This window comes from Cuculus canorus, chromosome 5, assembly GCF_017976375.1.
Source record: "Cuculus canorus isolate bCucCan1 chromosome 5, bCucCan1.pri, whole genome shotgun sequence".
Lineage (NCBI taxonomy): Eukaryota > Metazoa > Chordata > Aves > Cuculiformes > Cuculidae > Cuculus > Cuculus canorus.
In genome coordinates this window covers 52,826,661-52,846,939 of record NC_071405.1, presented here as the reverse complement: position 1 = coordinate 52,846,939, position 20,279 = coordinate 52,826,661, and the positions used below count along the sequence as shown (strand labels likewise).

Here is a 20,279-nt window from a genome sequence, read left to right as displayed (position 1 = left end):
CACATTATTCTAGGTGAGGTCTCACAAGTGTTGTGCTAATGCTGAGACAGGGAGGACTCTCTTAGTCACATACTACAGCACACAGAAATGCCACAGTATTTTAGCCTGGGGAACAAAGGAGAGTACTACATTTAGATGAATCTGTAAGATAGATCTTCACAAGTTACCTAAATTGGATTGTTTCCAGACCAGTGGGATTAACAACCCTCTTTTTACAAAAAGTGTCATGAGATCTTTATTGATCACACAAGGTCAGGACCCAGTTTTATCTGAAAGATCAGGAACTTATAGATACTGATCTGTCGTTGTCTGATCTGACTATCTATTCTAGAAGCTGCTTTATTTTATGAGAGATTTGTCTAGCCAGGACTCTAAATGCCATCAAAACTTTCTTGCCATATTCTTTGCCTGAGGAGGTTTCTGGCTAGTATTTGTTCTGACATATCTTTTATTTGCTTCCCTCTTTTCATGGCAGGCCAAAGCAAGACCGCAAAAAATATTTTCCGGTTTGTCTGTCAGTTTCTGCTATGCAAATAACTACTCACTGATCTAGGCCTGAAAATCAGTCAGTTCCTGTGTTGTTCAGGAAGGTATCCAGTTCTCAATGCCTTTTCTGGGTGAACTTATCTTTCTGCCTACGTGGCTACCTCTCTGAAAGGCCCCTCATTCCCACTTAGTGTAAAACTGCAGCCTGGACTCAATAGCAGGTGGGAGTTGGATTCAGGAACTCACAGATCCAGAATCAAGTGCAAAAAGACAGATGAGGTCTGTATTGCATGCCAGCCATTGAAGAAGAGAGCTCCATTTTACATAGAATTTCGCATATATGGAATGGAATATTCTGTTGGTCAGTTTTGGGTTATCTGTCCTGGCTGTTTCCCCCTGCAGATGTGACCCTTTTTTGTCCCTTTCACTTGCAGCATTCCACCAACTTGAAGATGACCTTCATCTCCATAGGGATAGACATAGGCAATGGCCTTTCTGTGTACCAAAGCCCCATTAATTTGTTGATAAATCATAAATTTCAAGTATTATCACTTGTAGAGACAGACACCAGTCTGTCAGAAAACATGCAGTAGTTGACTTTTGGGAAATGGAGTTACTTAGGTGAGGTTTAGGTTAGAAAATCCATTCTTCTTTCAAACCAGAACACTCTCTCACATACATTCATATGTGGCCGTATGATTTCCATGTTGGCAACAAAAGCACACTTGCTGTAGTGTGGTTTGATAGCACAAAATTGTATATTCATGTGATTCCTGTCAAGGTTTAGGGATCTGAACAGGCTGGACCGCTGGGCCGAGACCAATGGGATGAGGTTTAACAAGACCAAATGCCGGGTCCTGCACTTGGGGCACAACAACCCTATGCAGCGCTACAGACTGGGGGAAGAGTGGCTGGAGAGCTGCATAGAAGAGAAGGACCTGGGGGTGCTGGTTGACAGCCGACTGAACATGACCCAGCAGTGTGCCCAGGTGGCCAAGAAGGCCAACGGCATCTTGGCTTGTATCAGAAATGGGGTCACCAGCAGGTCCAGGGAGGTTATTCTCCCTCTGTACTCGGCACTGGTGAGACCGCACCTCGAATACTGTGTTCAGTTCTGGACCCCTCACCACAAGAAGGATGTTGAGGCTCTGGAGTGTGTCCAGAGAAGAGCAACGAAGCTGGTGAAGGGTCTGGAGAACAAGTCTTATGAGGAGCGGCTGAGAGAGCTGGGGTTGTTTAGCCTGGAGAAGAGGAGGCTGAGGGGAGACCTTATTACTCTCTACAACTACCTAAAAGGAGGTTGTGGAGAGGAGGGAGCTGGCCTCTTCTCCCAAGTGACAGGGGACAGGACAAGAGGGAATGGCCTGAAGCTCCGTCAGGGGAGGTTCAGGTTGGATATCAGAAAAAAATTCTTCACAGAAAGAGTCATTGGGCACCAGAACAGGCTGCCCAGGGAGGTGGTCGAGTCGCCTTCCCTGCAGTTGTTTAAGGAACGGGTGGATGAAGTGCTTAGGGACATGGTTTAGGGAGTGTTAGGGAGTGTTAGATTTCCCTGATTGAGCCAAATGTTCTTTGAGATGGGAGAAAATTAACAAAGGAAAATGTTCTTCTATTTCAGGGTGCCCAAGGAATGAGCTGTGCCAAGTCCTTCCATCTATGTATTATGAAGTTTTATGTATCCCTAAGAGGACACTGCCACACATCATCTGTGCCTTTAGAAGCTTCATTTCAGCATTAGCAGAGGAGGTGAAATTGAAGTCAGAAGATCTTAATTTCAGAAAGAGATGAATTTCTTCAGAGACAAAAGACTTTTCTCTCTCAAGGCACCAGTATATACCCTTGACTTGATTTGGAAGCTATTTAGGATGCTGTAGTCATTTGGTTGACTGGCAGTCTGAATAACCTCATCACTGACGTGCCCATGAACAGCAGATTGTGAGCTGGTCACACCACACTGGTTGACTCATGGACTCTGAAGGTCAAATGCAACAGTCTTGTTTGAGTGACTTTGTTGGCACCAGCAGTGAAATGGGATGCATGAGCTCATAGTGAAATGCAGGAGCAAATCAGTCCTTTCCAAAGAGGTGGGTGAAGAAGGAAGCCAAGTGTATAAAATGAAAATATCACTGATGGTATTGTACAGTCAGAATTTCTGAATAATCTGGGGAAGGAAAGTCAGCAAGACCTGCTTGTCTAAAGGAAGCTTCTAGTCCCAGAGCTCTGAGCTGGCACAGCAAACTGGAAGGGCTTGCTTCATGCTTTTGTTGCCTGTGCACTCCACTGTTTACAATAGAACAGACTATTTCAGTTGGAAGGGACCTACAACGATCATCTAGTCCAACTGCATGACTACTTCAGGGCTGACCAAAAGTTAGAGCTGATTAAGGGCATTGTCCAAATTCATCTTAAATGATGACAGGTTTGGGGCATTGACCAGCTCTCTAGGAAGCCGGTTCTAGTGTGTGACCACCCTCTTCATAGAGAAATGTTTCCTCTCATCCCCTCTAAACCTTCCCTGGTGCAGCTTTGAACCATCGTCCACCTCCCCATTTTCTTTCCTGTTTGGCAGATGGCAAAATAGAGCACAGACTACTAAGGTAGATGCCTCAGGTCTCACTAGAAGTAAGTGAGAGAGTAATTTCTGTGCAAGACTTTCCTTCTTTTCCTCTCCTGTTACTATGACTAAGTCCCCCTCATCGCTTTGTGGAGCTTCAGCCCTCACAGCTTTTGCACTTGCCAGGTTAGGCTGGCAAGCATAAGGTCTTTTGATACTGCCTCACCTCAACAAACATTCACCTTTTAAAATGTATTGTTTACCCAATGCAATTCAAACTTTAGTCCGTGACTTGCACAGAGCTTGACCGCAGGGACCGCTCTTGCTGAGCCTTTAGGATCCTGATGAGGTACCTGCGCCACCACGACTGACTCCCAAATGACTGTTGCTGCAACTGTGTATTGAGCAGAACAACACAAATATGTTTTTAGATTGGTTCCTTCAGGAATGAGGTCTGAGGAATCCCACTGCCTCTCAGACCTTCTCTAATGACACTTGAACCCACACGTCAATTTGAAGCCAATGTAACAGAATAGAAAGTAAATCTATCAAGTCCCCGTGTGTATCATGGGAATTGGTGGCTGAGTAGAAGAGAACTAGGCATCTGTTAGTGCCTCTGCTGAGAGAAGAACTCAGCTTTTTCTGCCCATGTCTGCTCAATCTGGTAGGAGCCAGCTGGTCAGTTAACAGACTCCTGCTGGCAGGCCGTTCAGCAGCAATGTGGGTCCAGCCTGGCCATGGAGCATCCTGCCCCTCTGGGGTGCCACTCTGTAAAATGGGGAAAGGCACAGGAGCCTGAAACAAACGGGTTTAGATGTGGATGAGAATACAGAATGAGATAATGCATAGGAAACTGAACTTCCTCCGTCTCATTGTTCATGGAACAAGAATTTTTTATTTCCATTGCAGTGACTGCTGTATCTGTGACACATATATATATATATATCTATTGGTGCTAATTCATTGGCTGGTGGAAATGTGAAAAGAAAGAATCCCAAAGGTTTAGGATTCTATTAAAGCATTTTGAATGCAGCATAAGTGATGAAAAATGCATTTGCATTGGTATGCATGAAGGTGCTATTACATGATATGTGGGTGAGGAGGGGGGCTGCATATGTAAGGTAATAGTAAGTGGTAGCAATGAAGCTGAGGAGCAGTGTCCTGTGCACAGATGAGTGTTGCTGAAGGTCTTGTTCTCTTCAAACCCTTGACTAAAGGAAAGCAGCTGAAAGCTCAGTTTTTCAGAACAGCATTAGGCCATTACAGTGGATAAGACTTCGCAATCCTTTCTCCCACCAGGAGACTTCCCTTCTTAGTTCCATTAAATTCTCTCAGGATGATTCCTTCTCCTGGTGGAATAGTGTAAAGTCTTCCAATGAAAGCCAAACAGGCATTTTGCTGCTTCGGGGGCTATCTGTACAACATTCAGACTAAAATGAGTACACTCTGCCTGTGTTCTAAGCTGGATGAATTATGTCTCAGTTAGGCAGCTTTGAGCCTGAATCTGTGGTTCCCCACTGAGTAGCCTACGCCTCCTACCCTGCTGAGTCTCAGCAGTATAAAATGTGAACCAGCAGAGTGATACCATACTGCTTCAGTATTTTACGTTGTGCAATTGTGCCACTATTAATCTGCTACGGGGAATCAAAAATTCAGGTTTCCTGTACTGCAAACCAAAAGGGGATTTAAAAGGCAGAATTAGAGTAAGTAATTCAAGCTCAGTGCTGTGCTAATGCAGTTACCAGATTTTTGGGTTGTCTCAGGCTACAGGTAAAAATGAACTCAACATATGCCAGCTGTACTCAGTGGAGGTATCCACCATTGGAGGTGGCCAATGTCACGGGGTTGTCCTTTTCCTACCACTTGAAAGGAACTCTGCGCTTAGCAGTGCTTCATAGCCGTGCTTTTCCTGTAAAACATGAAGTTTGCATATCAATTGTAAGAGGCAATCACTGAGTCAGTTCTGCCACAGGAGTTTTAACACCTAACCTTTCTGACCTGTACTTTCAGTGTGTTTCACCTCTGCAACATGAATGGGATTTTTTTCGTTTCCTTGTCATTTATATGGCTCAACAAAGTTCTTTCAAGTAGAGAGAGATGCCTGGGGACTCTTGTCTGAATTGGGAGCCCTCCTGCTGAAGTGTGGTGAATGCACGTGGTACTATGGAGAAGGCTTGGAAGAGGCAGCTTTTGTTCTGAAGAGCTTGTGCTTTAGGCAAAACAAAAGAGGAAAGAAATAGGAGCGAGCAGGCATTTGATAAAGTGAAACCTGAGTTCAACTGTGTGGAATATTTGTGAATAATCAACTGGCAAAAAATTCTGCCGTTTCCATAATACCTTCACTAGCCAGCTTGTCTGAATTTGCCAATGTGTTTTGACTAGACTTGTTGTTTGAAAGCCCTAAATTTACAGATAGTTGGCACTGGTGAGATCAAGCACTTGCTCCTCAGCAAGAGAAATTAGCCCTTCCAAACCCTGCTGCCGTGTGCTGAGAGGCAACCCTTGCAGATCAGCAGGTAACTTCATCCTGACCCTCTGGGGAAGAAAGGGAAGTGAGAAACAAAACTGTACAAACACTGGGGTTGGCTGCATAGTGACAGGATGCTGGTCTGCCACAGGCATCTCCTCGTACTCTGTCCTCATGATCTCTGCACCTTGGAGTAATGACCTTCACAGGTCACTGTGCGGTAGTACTACCTTCCTGATAACCTCCTTCAACTTGCTAAGATAATGAGTTACTTCTAGAGAGAGACACCACTTTATTAATATCTGGCACAGAAATATTGGTCATGTTTCTGCCCAGCAATTCTCAATTACTGATCTACCGATTCCTCTGGTGTGTTGTTACAGTAAGAACATGACTTTGTCCGCTAAAATGGAATTATATTATTACTTATTCCGTAAAAAAATCAACATAGGTTTTTTCACTCCTGCCACTTTTTTTTTTTTTTTTTTCAAGGATGAAGGAGAAAAATAAGGGAGGTGAATATTTATTCTTTTGTATTTCTCTTGAGGTTGATTATGTTGGCTTAAGCCCAGAGTTCAATGAAAATAGGACTCTTTTATTCTTCTCTTTTATAAAACACTGAAAAGGAGTACTCATTTAATCTAAATTTAGTTCTATTAACTCCATTTCATCATCTAGACACCCAAGGCACCACCTGGGAAAGTGATTCATCTCACCTTCCCAATAAATAACCCCCTAATAAGAGAGACTGTCCCTCTCCATTTTACAAGAGAGAATCTAGGTGAGAAATTCAAACTCCATGCCTAACCTTACAATGCTTACAGTTAACACTACCTAGATCTTGATCTGGAAGGAAAAGTAAAGACCTGTGTTGTGTATTTCAGGAAAGGACACACAGGGTTAATAGCCCATTTCTACTTCTTCCACCTACAACTGATGCAGGTCATCACTGTCACCGCCCCCCTCCCTCCCCCCCTCCCCATGTGCAACTCTATATGTCTATATATGTATACACTCAAATGGGAAAAAGGTAGTGAAGAGTTTTTATTCTGTTTGAAATATGCTCTCTTTTCCTGTCACTAAATAAAAATAAACACTGTGCAAAAAGATGGAAAGCACTTGCCTTTCAGCATGTCCTGCTACGTAGCGTCCATGGGTAACAGCTCATTTTCCTGAAGTGAAGATGCAGTTTTTATTGGTTGGGTTGATGAGAGTCTCCAGTCCCATAATACTCTCCTAAACATACCCCAGGAGGGAAAAAGACAACCAAGTTTAGTATAGTGGCAGCAGTACTGTTTAGGTAAGAGTGACTGATTTCATATTTACCAGATTCATAGCTGACCTCCTTTATTGCTTTTTCCTCTTCAAGATCTGCAACAGTCTTAGGGATCCAGTTAGAAACATCCATAGGAAATGTTTTTACAGGATTACAGCATAGTTAGAAAAACACCTTCAACAATTCTTCATAATCAAATACCATAATGATTGTCATTTTGGTTATGGGGGCTTGGGGGTAGTAGTGTTTTCTTTTCTTTTTCCAGACTGCAACTTCTTCTGAACAGAAAAATGATTCCTTAGTATTAGGTATTTCCAAGCACAATGGAATTGCAGTTTCAACATGGATTAAGATGCTAGCGTTTGTTGATTTAAATTGATTTAAATACATTTTCAGTACTTGTTTTCAAAATAATCCTTCTTTTACACCCAAAAGGGAATCTGGTTGCACATGTCTTCAGGAAGCGCTTGTCACCAAACCTCTTCCCAAAGTGATTGTTGTGTCATGTCTGCCAGCAGAGCTGGTCAAGAGAGTTCTCCTTCTGTGTCTCAGCCAAGGCTACAAGGATTAACGAAGCCCTGGTTTTTATATTGTTCACACCAATCGGGCTTGCTCAGATGGAAACCAAGTTTGAAAGCATGGACTGGCAGCCCTGCCAGCCAGACTGAAGGGCAGGGGGGAAAGTGAAAAGCAGCCTGGGGCTGCCAGAGAAGTCGCACAGTAATTTGCAGGGTACACACATGAGAGTAGGTCATGCTTTCACTTTCCTTCTTCAAGGGAATGTGCAATTCATTCCTTCCCTAGGGATCTCTCATCTGGAAGAATGACACTGTCAAGGGTTTGACTGCCTTTAACACATTTTTTAAAAAGTTCTCTCTATAAATCTACACAAGCACATGGCATTCAGTGAAATGACTGAAGAGTTTTGTATGGGTTCTCTTTGCTAGAGTGCAGACTAACTTTCTGTAATAAAATGAGACTGCCTCCAGAGTTAGCCAATCAGTTGAACAGTTTATTGAAACTGAAGTCACACAACTCTCTTTGGTAAACAAAGGTGAGGTACATTGTAAGAGTTGAAAGAACCCATTCTTCTTCCTTGTAAAAGAAAGAAGACCTGCTTACAGTTCTCTTCCTCGTCATCATTGTCATCCTCTTCATCCTCTTTGTTACTGAGGTTTATAATCAGTGGAGGATGAATTGGTAATATGAGACTCGCTTGATTTCTCGGTGGTTTTTCGTGATGGGCTGGATGTGAAATCCCTTCTTCGACCCCCTGTTGCAATCAGGTGTCTGCAGATAAGAACAGGGTGTTTCTCTTGCTAGGAGGGATCTGGACTATCCAATCCAGGTTCAGACCAGCCGGTAGAATTTTGAAATCATTATCATCCTGAAGGAATCACTAAACAGGCAGATTGTGCCTTTTAGGTGGAGGCTGGCAAAAGAACATCTTCCAACTCCAGAAAGGAGGAAACACCACATAGCTAGAACAGAGGGAAAGGTGTTGACAGTAATACTTCGGATGAAAGGAGTAAACGAGTTTAGGATCCCATCTGTGAAAACACTTTTAAACATGCTGAGTAGCAGGCAGGCTGGTTTCATTCTCCATGTGTATCAGAGATAATGAATAATAGCCCGTTGTTAGACTTGATATATATATAGAGAAATGATATATCATTAAAGTATTATACAATCAAATTTCAAAGTAGTGAATTAGCTTAAACAACAATTCTTAGCCAACTTGTGATGAGGAGGTATGTGACTGTACTTAACTAGGCAGATAAGAGGCAGGCAATCGGATAAAAAAGTAGAAAAGCAGTTGGAAGTGCCTGTCGTTTACAAGATCTTGAATCAAAGCCCAAGCAGCCAGGAAAGGTGTTGTGAGAACAGGGCCTGGTTAATTGCTGTTAGCATGGGACAAATAACAAATTGGCACTGAGCCTGCTCACGCACTGGCCACTGCGTGAGCATGTGATGCTGCTGACCATTTTTGCAGTACCCAAGAAGAGGATACAAGGAGCTGGACCAAACGGGTTGAGTCAGGAAGGAATATGTGCATGTTTTGTTACCAAGGGGACACCCTGGAAGGTGCAATACCTATTGACTCTGACTGTCTGAGCACCATGCTCCGTCTCCTTTTCCTGCTCGGTGATTGACACCAATTCACCAGTTGGTAAGCTGATAAGTTTCTGTGTAGCCAGGCGTAACAGGTTGAGGTATAATAATGTATTTGAACAATAAAGCATATTTGATTTAACTGTGATTTATTGTTCCTGGTTTTGCATACTGGTATCTATAAACTAACCAATAGACCATGGCATTGACTGGGAAGTATTTAGCAGTGCTAAGCACATGGTTACCCATAAATAGCATCCACTTGTTCCTGCATCTGGGACAAGTCATGCTGGCTTGCTGTCACTCTTGCTTCCAACCAATTTCTGACATCCGTCTTGGTTCCCTGCTCTGGACTCTTATCCTCTTCCAGGTTCCTCTTGTCTACCTAGACTTCTGGTAGATGAGCTCCTTCTAGAAAGGACTGGGGAAAAACCCCAACATATTGGTGGCTTTCCCATAAAGAATAGTGCCGCCTTCCACATGATTTCTGTACTTCAGTAGCCTGCATCCAATGGTCAAACGCAACAGATTTATACAAAACAAGGACCTGGAAATACGTCTGCACACTCAGCATTGTCATCTGACAAGGAACATCTCATCCCCAGAACACATTGTGCTCTATCAACAGGTATTTTTTCTAGTGGCCTCACCAACCTCCTCCCCTTACCAGACACACTGCTTTTTGTTTCTCTTCAGTGAGTAACTGCCTACTAACCATTTTCACTATGAGAGAAATTTAAGCTAACAAATGCCCAAGAAATGCAGGGAGTTAGGAAGATTTGTAGCACAGCAGCTAAGAAAATTCAAATAGCAACCCTATTCAAATGCCGGTACAATTCCTCACTTTGCTTTCAGCTTGCTGGGATAACAGATCATACATGGTTGATTTGCCATGGTCCATTTCTGGATCTGAATGTAGATGGCGTACTAAGCACTGGAAATAAGAACTGGAAGGACATTTTTGTGTATTTTCTTACTCTAATGAGCAAAGCAAACTGTTGAGAAAATATTTGCACTCACTGTTAGTAGGTGGCAATAGAAATCCATTTATATAATGAAGTTTGCTGTGATGGAAAGTGCAGCAGATCATAAGACTGCCTGAGCATTGTGTTTCCCAGAAGCAGGAGATGGTGCTGTGCTTTTGCTGCAGCAGAAACCAGTTTTCAGCTTTTGTAAATATAACAATTAAAATGGACTACATGCATTAAGATATGGTGTACTGCTGTGAACACGTTACTATGATTTTGTGGGGCCTTGTACTGATATTTTAGAACACTGAAAGTTACCTTGAATTTAACTGAAGCTCTAGATAACTATAAAGTTATCTTGAGTTAGGTCAATGGATCTGTGGTGACAGAAGACTTCCTAGACAAGAACAGGAGTAAGGCAGTCTACTTGCTGTATGGCAGACTGTTCACGAGAAGCTCGGAAGACAAAAACCCTCTTGGTTACTTGTGTGCCACCCAGGGCCATGAGGTGCAGGAGAGTCGTGAGTGAAGTTGAGCCAGAGAGGAAGGGAGGGCTGGGTATGGTTCCCTGAATGAAGTGCTGGGTTTCTCCCTCAGGACACTCTAGGGCATCCCTATCTATGGGCCAGGCTGGATTGAAAACCCAACAAACAAGCTAAGAAAAGGTTTAAATGATTTTTGCAAATGCTAGTGAAGATACTTTTCCTTCTTTTTGTCAATGTACCTATCCAGTTGGCAATCCCCTCCTGTCTAGCACAGGAAACATTGGTGGTCCTGCTCTAATTTTTTAATGTCTCCCAACTTTACTTTGACAGAGCTTTAATCCAGAATCTATGGGGAAAGATATATTAACAGGATTGCATGAGGTAAGCCAAGTGTTGGCATGGCATTGCCAGATGGTGGCAATACTATTGGGAACATGTACAGTGCTACTGGAGCATTGGGTGCTCAGGAGCTTATCTGAAATGTGAGAAACAAACATGATGGACTGGTACGCTGATCAGCTCTCAGACCTACAGTGTCATTCGGTATTAACGAGACTTTGTGGAATGAGTCCCATGACTGAGGTGCTGGGATGGAGAGCTACAGGCTGTTTGTGAGGGGTAGGCAAGGCAGGTGTGGCAGATACGTTGCACTATACCTAAGGGAGAGGTTTGATTGCACAACCCTTACAGCTAGTGATGAGTTTTGATTAAGAGCCTCTAAGTAAGGATTAGGGGGATGAAAACCAAAGGAGATTGTTTTTCAACAATCTGCTACTGATCACTCAGCCAGGATGTAAGCACTGATGAGTTATTCTGTAGGCAAATAGGAGAAATTTCTGGATTGGTAGCCCTTGGATTTATGGAAGATTTCAACTTCCTAGACATCAATTGGCAGTACCATAATGCTTTGATGAGCAGGTCTTAGAAATTCTTGAACTTAGTAGGAGATTACTTGTTGTCACAGGTATTCAGTAAGCCAACTAGGAAAGATGCCCTCCAAGACTTGCTCTTTGTGAATAGAAAAGGAATCGTGGGAGATGTGATGGTAGGTGGCTGCCTTGGCCACAGTGATCATGAAATGGTTGAGTTTAAAATTTTCAGTGTAATAGGAGAAAAAGGACAGCAGAGTTTCTATCCTGGACTTCAGGAGAGCAAACTGAGCTGTTCTGGAAGCTACTTAGCAGAGTAGTCTGTGAATCTGGTTTTGAGAGGTTAGGAATCTATGAGTGCTGGTCAGTCATTAAGAAAAACCTTTTAGAAGCACAGGAGAGGCAATTCGACTGTGCCATAAGTCAAGCAAGCTGCGTAGAAGACCACTTTGGCTAAACAGGGAATTCCTTGTGGGCCTGATCTCCTCTCCCTGGTATCCAGGGAACGGTTAAAAGCTACATCAGGGAAGGCTTAGACTGGACATGAGGAAGCATCTCTCCACCAAGAAGATGGTCAAACACTGGAACAAGCTTTCTAGAGAGAGGTGGTTGATGTTCTGAGCCTGTCAGTGTTTACGAGGCATTTGGACAACACCATTAATACCATGCTTTAACTTGGTCAGCATTGAAGTGATCAGGCAGTTGGACTAGATGATTGTTGTAGGTCCATTGTGACTAAAATAGTCTATTCTACTCTACTGTCTCTGACAAGCAAACTGTACCAATTCCTGTAACTCCAGGGCCTGAGGGATTTCATGGCTCTTTATCCAGCGTCTTTAACTCACAGTACTATATTACTGAGTTTGCTACCTGATCAGGGCTAATGGCCTGTATGTGTGTCAGCAGAACAGTTCTTCAACTTGTTCTAGTATTCTAAGTGTTTACAAGTAACTTCATGACTACATAAGACCAGCACTACATACTCCCATTTTCTCCCATTTACTTTCCTACCACTCAGTTCCATATGCCATTCTATCTGGATCCATTTCTACATTTCTGTCTTCACATGATCACATCCCTAACTCTTTCTAGACAATATTCCCCATTTATTTTGGTGCAGACAGCCTAAAATGCAGATAGTCCCACACACCTCCAGTAACAGTTGGACCGAGATTGTCTCCCTTAGCCTCTATCTGCACCAAATACCAAGTCTTCTAGTCCAGGAAACATTTTTCCTTCCCTAACCTGGATTCCTCTTTTATTCAGTATTATACAATATGCTGTCTTTAAATATAGGTAGGATATAAATACATGAACATAAATAAGATAAGCATCAAGCTGAGGGCAGGCCTATTCCATGTTAAGAGGCAATCACACCTCTCTTTATAGAGCAGAAATTGAAATAAATTTATTTTATGATCATAGACTTAAAAAGGGCAATTTTAATGAAATTGCCAAGTGTGGACCAAATTTACCTTTGCCTTGTTTTAATTTTAATCTTGGATGCATTTGGCCTTTTTCTATCCTAGTGAAGGTACTATAAACAAAAGAGCAATCATGATGGAGTCCAACATAATGAATGCAGTGTGACGGTGGATGGGGAACTTTCCAGAGAGTATTTAGATTCCTAGAAGCTCACAAAGTTTGAAATGACATCAAGAATAAACCCCTGCAGATGGCAGCAGTGCTCTAAACTTCAAAACCACAGCACACTGGTATAGTCTGAGTCAGAACACCCTACAGAAGACATTGATTTCCGTAGCCTATTACATGATTTGCCAGTCATCAGCATGTTACTGCTTTTTTTTTTTTTTTTTTTTTCTCAGTTTAAAGAGTTTTAATACTTGTCAAGTAGCAGAAGGGTGTTTTTGAGCCTTGTGGAATCTCTCCAAGTTCCCAATGCAGACATCTCCTGCCTTCCTGTTTCAAATATCGCAAGTGTTTCGTTTTATTTTTTCAAGATATTTTGCATCTTTCAGGCTGGCAGTAAGAATGTGAATTAGAATGGTTTTGATTTCAAAGTGTAGATGTCAGAAGAATAATTTTGAAAACACATGTATAGGACAACTCTGTTGGATTATTCAGAAGATATATTTCTCCAAGACAGTAAACTTCTGCCTTCTGCTAAAATCTGCTCAGTATATAGCTAAATACCTCCAATCTTAGCCTGGGCATGGGATTTTTGTTAGTGTTCCATTTCCTGTCCTGCAATTTTGTATAGTGTTACTGGGTGCCAAAGATTAATGTTTTCTAAAAGTAGGGAAAATAATCCCTGGGATGCTTCAAGATGAAAGGTGTTATGTAAATTGTTACCAGTTTTACTGTTTCATATACTGTGAACTGATGAAAGACAGCAAGGGAATGGCAGTTACTTCTCAATATAATGTAAAACTTAAAACGTCTGAGTCTAACCATTCTGTTTACTGAACACTTCATTCACCCTCAGTGGAAAACCTATGGTGGCATTTGCTGCTTTTGTAACAACCCAAAGAGGATGCTGTGTCTCTAACTGTCTGGGTAGACCCCCTTGACAAAATAGAAAATAAGCAATACGAGAAAAAACTCTGCAGAGAATAACTTCATGTATCACCACTGAAGTGTGTGGACTCATCCCTACTATAGGTCGGTTTTGTTTACAGCGAATCCCTTCTCCTATAGTGACAGATTTCTGCCATGACTCTGTTGGGCATATTTTGGAAGCTGTTAGCCGACAAGTCAAAAAGAGCAAGGTTTGTCTGAACCATGTTTGAACTGCTGCTCTGGTGTAGCACTTGTATTGCCTACATCTTCCTTGACTTGCATTAGCATTGCCAGAATACTGAAATACTTAATGGAAAGCATATATTATGCCACACGTTTTGAAGGAAAAAAAATGTTGGCACATAAGAAGACATGGACAGGCTGAGAAACAATTTAAATAAAATGTATGACTGTGAGCAGAAATAAAGTTTGAAAAAAGGTATTCAGCATGCCAAAGTGACAGTTAACACCAGGTTAGACTGAAAGGTATTTAAAAGAAAGCTGGTGGAAGGAAAACTGCTGGTGCTGGAACACCAAGGCTGACACAGAAATGAGCTAGTACTGGGGATTCCTCAGGAAGAAGCTACCTTATAACTGGGAGACTGATGCACTTCTTCCTTGTGCAATCTATATTCAGGTTTGCTGCTGCAGGCACGTACATAAGGTTTCCAAATATTAAAAGATTGCATCTTCCATTAGCACTTTGCAGAAAAAAGAAAAATTATTAATATGACCTGCTGTAGGAAAGGCATAGGCATGAAAATACAGAACCACTGAGAAAGAAGTGTCGAACAAGGTCCTGTAAGCAATGAGGTGTAAAACATGGTAATTTTTTCTTCATAATATGCTATCCCCAGTGGAGTCTGGTCCTGATCATTCACAAGCAGCAGGGGCGCGTCTCCCTTCTTTCCTGCTGATCTATCAAAAGAAATGAAAACAAAGAGTGCAGGTCTAACCAAAAACTTCTGGAGACAGTATAGACTGTAGCTTTCTTGATAGAGTATATCGATCTTTTAGTGAATTAGATTTTAGTGAAGAGCTTCACAGAAAGATTTTTTGCACAGAGCAAATTGTGAGATTTAAGTTTGGTGAAAATGTGGATATTTCTGTGTGGAACTGAGCAATGTTGGCATTTTGTCACCTATCTGAAGTGAGTTTGGCTATCTTGAAGGCATATAATTTTAATTAAAATATTATATTGCATTATAATAGATACTGTGTTGAACCCTTAAACAAACCTGTCTGTTTCCCTGCTGACCTATCACGTTCTTACTGACATATTCTTACAGTTTTGCCCCAGGAGGTGCTAGTTTTCATTATGATCCCATAAGACAGGCACTCAGACTCTGAAAGGATCTCTTAAAATGCCATTTATTTGAGCTAACACTATAAAGAAAGAGAGTATAGTGTTAATAATTTCATATCCCTTCAGATGCTGGGAACCCTGAGTTGCATTGCATCAACAGGTATCTGATCAGGGAGCAGAACATTGTTCAGGTCCCATCGGTGGAAAGGTTATCCAGCATTTTAGTCTTTTGAGCTCTTCTACAATTTTCTTAAAAGATAACAACTCCATTCATCATTTCTACTGTTAAACAAAAAGTTCACTTGAACACTTGTTGCTGCACTTTTAGATAAAGGCAAAGACATGCAGGTGATGTAGTCACTGTTACCAAGCAGGAGCTGTATACAAGCCCCTCTGTTACTCTGTTGAGTTTCCCCGTGTCCCGTGTCAATGCTGTCCTGAAAGCCAAGCTGTAGGTGCAACATAGCACAACATAGACCTGCCCCACTTGGCTTAACTGTGAAATGGTGAATAATGGTCTTCTGGTTCTGATGATACTACTTAGGGTAATCTAGAGAACCATAGAATCGTAGAATAGCTAGGGTTGGAAGGGACCTTAAAGATCATCATGTTCCAACCTCCCTGCCATGGGCAGGGACGTCCCACTAGATCAGGCTGCCCAAGGCCCCATCCAACCTGGCCTTGAACATCTCCAGCGATGGGGCAGCCACAGCTTCCCTGGGCAACCTGTGCCAGTATCTCACCAGTCTCATAGTGAAGAAATTCTTCCCAATGTCTACTCTAAATCTGCCCCTCTCCATTTATACACGTTACCCCTTGTCCTATCACCACAAGCCTTTATGAATAGCCCCTCTCCAGCTTTCATGTAGGCCCCCTTCAGGTGCTGGAAGGTCACTATAAGAGCTCCTCGGAGCCTTCTCTTCTCCAGGCTGAACAAGCCCAACTCTCTCAGCCTGTCCTCATATGGAAGGTGCTCCAGCCCTCTGATCATCCTTGTAGCCCTCCTCTGGACCCGTTCCAACAGCTCCATATCCTTTTTATGTCGAGGATTCCAGAACTGGACACAGTATTCCATTAATTACTGTTAATTACATCCTTCCACCCTTCTCTAATACATCTCATCCTTTTCTTTTGTTTTTAGGGATTTAGCTATCATTGGGAACATGCACATTTCTTTTTCCTTTGTTAAAGAGGACTTTTGAACAATTGCAGTAGGCAGGCTCTTGAAGAATTAATTCCAGGTTTTACAATGTTATGTAGCGCAAGTCTGGACAAAATGTTCTGAATTTTAGTCAGCCTAGGAAAGCTTCCAATATGGCTAAATTCTAAAAAGTTAGCAGATTTGGCTTAAAAATGTACCTTAGTAATTAGCCTTAGTCAAGGGTGTGATATGGCCTTCAGACAAACTGGCATCCAATATTTCTTCAGGAAATGTATAGAAATTTATAGATTTTTTTTCTGATAACCTTTTTCGGATTGCTTCAATTGTCTATATCATGTTAGAATGTGTTAAACTTCAAAGATTCCTTTCAGTTTCTTCTACCTCAGGCTCAGTTATACCTAATGAAATGGAAATGGTGCTGAAGTAAAATATGAAAATGTATCACTTTGAGTTCAGTTAAGATTTGGAGACAAAACAGTAACTGTGTTAGAAACCAAGTGGCCCAGAAAAGGTGAAAAGCTCATTTTTGCACTAATGGAATGCCCAAAACAGCCAGAGGTTAATCACAGAGGCCTAAAACAAGTTTTACTGTTACCAATGTGCACTACTAATTACAATACCTGCTCTTCTTCCCATCAAAAATTACACATGCAATGAAATTGTCCGTTCGTAATAAAATAAGAATGTAAAATGTTCAGACATCCTGGTCTCTTGCCTTCTTGTTTATTCCCTACTTTGTTACCTGTTGTTTTTCTTTAAATCTGATCTCTTTAACCTTGCGAAGATGAGTATATCCTTTGTTCTTCTTTGACAGCATCTACACATTCCTGTTTCTGGCTTCCAAACTTTGCATGTTTGATATTTGTTTTTATCTGCCTGAACACCTGTCTCAATGAAAACTGAGCTGTTCCTCTTCTTTTCCTCTGGCCTTTGATGTCTTCTTCCTTACCAGATAGCAGAGATTTTACTACGCCTTTTCACTGCCCAGATGCACTTGACGAGCCCTTCATATTGTTCTCATAATTCTTTTTGTCTTTTTACTCTTTCTGCAGTAAATTTTTCTTCCATCAGTCCTTCAAATCTTTCCAAGGCACAGTAGAGAGACTTCAAGGAATTGTTGTTCAGGGTTATACTAATCTCCATTTGCTATCAACATCCTGTTTACTTAAATAATTGATGTATTTTATTGCATCTATCACATAGTGAGTTGTTGGTGCTAAGGAATTGAATCTGATTTCATACGAAAATCAACAGGATAAGGCAAGTAGTCATGCAACTGAAAAGGGTCATTTCTAAAACTGAGGTTCACTTAGGTTTTTGGTTTTTTTTTTTTTTTACCTTCACAGGTTTAAAAGAAAAGGTGAAGATGTAACAAAACTACAAAACTGATTGTAAAACATTCAATTTCTTACAGTCCAGCCTCTAAACACTGGATTCAGAGCCATGCTGCCACTTGGACCTCTTTCTCCACTCTAATTACTAGCTTCTGGGGCATCTTATTTATTAAACTTCTGAGATCCCAACTGTGTGTTTTATCTTCAGCTGCATCTTATTATTTCAGATGTGCAGGAATGACATGTTTGCCCCAAAACTATGTACACCTTTGTATCCTATTGCTGTTCCATGTTACAGCAATGCATATAAAATACTTGGTCAATACATATGTAACATTTTTTATTTAATTTACGTTATTTGCTTTCTTCAAAGGTAAATTGTCAGTGTTCATCTTTCTTATTTGACAAAATCTTCCTCCATGAGAAGATTCCAAGAAACAAGAACACTAGCGAGACTGTCTCTGCATCAAGAATTGGCTAGAAGCTTGTCTAGAAGCTTCTGATTACCATACAGGCATTCTGGAATAACTGTTGGTGGGAATTTGGACTTGCACTATCTCTTGGCTCATACTGGAACCATTATTTGCTAATGCCTATTTAAAAAAATTAGGCATAGACAAGCCGGTGTAGTAGCTCAGCCAGAAGCATCAGAGGTAAAAGGGGTAGAATAAACAGAGTGCTGACTGTTGCTGGTGTTTTACATGGGAGGGTGATTTAGCTCTACTTTCAACTACTTTGCTTTAAATGTTAGCTACTGCCTGCAGCACTGCTTACAGTAATGCTCTCTTCTTGGAAGTTAACTGCTGTTAGCAATGGTGGAGAATTTTAGTTGAAAAAAAATGTCATTAGAGACAGAAAGAAGAAAAGCAGTTTAAAGGAATCACAGTAATACTTCCTACTTTCATGGAAATGCTATAATTTGGCAGTCAGATTTCTACAGAGTAGCAAGTATTTAAATTCACAGTTCCTGTGTAACCTGAGCTTCTGTTTAAAAGGAAAGACAACAATCCTCCTAGTCCAGTCTCTCTATAAGATATTTTCAATATAAATACTTGATGCAAATGATACCCCTCCCAAATGGTTCCTGGTCACTCTGAACTGTAGAACAATTTCTTTCTATACCTCAGTTTGAGGAGGATTTTAACTCATGTTTGTGAGCTAAACATCAAACATGAGAAACTACTACTAGTGGGAACATCAGAACTACCAGTACTTCAGGAAAAGGTGAAAAAGACGCTGGTTTAACAATCAAATTATTCAGCCAGAAAATGGCCATCCTGGGGCTATCCATCCAGGGCCACAAGAATTATTGAGGGACTGAAGCATCTCTCATATGGGGAATGGAGCTGGGATTGCTTAGCCTGGAGAAGAGAAGGCTCAAGCAACATCTTATCAAAATGTATAAATATCTGATGGGATGCTGTAAAAAGGATGGATACAGATTCTTCATAGTGGTGCCCCCAAAAACAATGAGCACAGACTATAAGATAGGAAAAGAAAACACTTTTTTTTTACTGTGATTGAACCTTGGAACAGTTTGCCTAGAGAAGCTGTGCAGTCACCCTCCTTGGAGATGTTCAACACTCAGCTAGATGCAGTCTTGGGCAACCTGCTGTAGCTCACCCATCTTGAGCAGGTGGATTGGACTAGACAGTCCCTGGAGGTATCATTCAACCTCAGTTATTCTGTGATTCTGTGAAAAGCAATCCTTACTGACCTCTTAAGCAAGCAACAGAGGTCCAGAAACTTGAACAAATATTCTGTTGATGTGATGGAAATAAACCTAATCAATAATGAGTAATCAGCTCTTCAAGCAACACAAGAGGTGTTATGGCTTTATGCCTAGAAGATACATTCTTGAACTATGTCCTCTTTTTGCATGTATATGTTCCCCTGCATCTTCAATGGAAAAAAATTCCTCATAACCTTTTAAATGGCATCCACTTGCTTCCATTGTCTGTCAGCTTCATGTATTCCCAAAGCTCTGCCAAATAACTATTTCTCAGGCAAACACTGAGATCTCAACTTCTACCCTCCTCTCTGATCCTACATGTCGTAGCGTGAGTGTTTCTTGGTCCTTCAGGTCCTTCCTAACAGCTTGCATTCTGAGCCTGTAACATGCCGGTATTATGTATACTCCCATGTACCGTAGCCAGTGAATCGAACCAGAGACTGTTGTGTAGGCTTTGACAGGGGAAGTACCACACATTTGTTGCTGGCAACACAAAACATCTCCCTGTTTTCCTCGAGTGCTGTGTGTCCAATTGACAGCCTTTTGCACACCATTAGCAGAGATCTCAACTTTTGGAAGACTATTGTCAATGCAAGAAAATAACCTTACTGGGCATTTCTGTCAGTTTTGCCCCATTTATAGCTTGATAGCTTTCTACCAAGAGATTTTCAGCCTTCTTGGGAACATGCAGCTGCTAGACAGGTGATGAAATTCTATGATGTCCTTGAAATCTTGTCACTGTACTTTCCCATCTCCCTGAAGTCTTGCAGTTCAGCAAATGTAGACCCAAGGGACAATGATTTGTCACTGAGGCCCTCAAGCTGTCTGTGCTGTGTGCATGTTTATGTTGCCTGCCAATGGAGCAGATTATGATATGTGTGGCACTCAGGGACTCCGTCATTTTCTCAGGAGGTGACTGCCGAGAATCCTGTAACTTTCTCCATCGACCTGTCAGTTTGCACTCCAGCTGAACTCTTTGTCTTTTCATCCCTAGCTTTGTTCCAGTCC

General features: G+C 41.6%; 1 protein-coding gene across 1 annotated transcript in view; it reads left to right on the top strand.

The window, feature by feature from the left end:
- The window catches only part of LOC104067358 (RNA polymerase II-associated protein 1-like), a 68,056-nt gene that overhangs the window by 34,260 nt on the left and 13,517 nt on the right, over positions 1 to 20,279 (top strand). Inside the window, 1 exon segment of the mRNA XM_054068128.1 lies at positions 2,105 to 2,570. The gene's annotated coding sequence lies outside the window, so the exon portion shown is untranslated.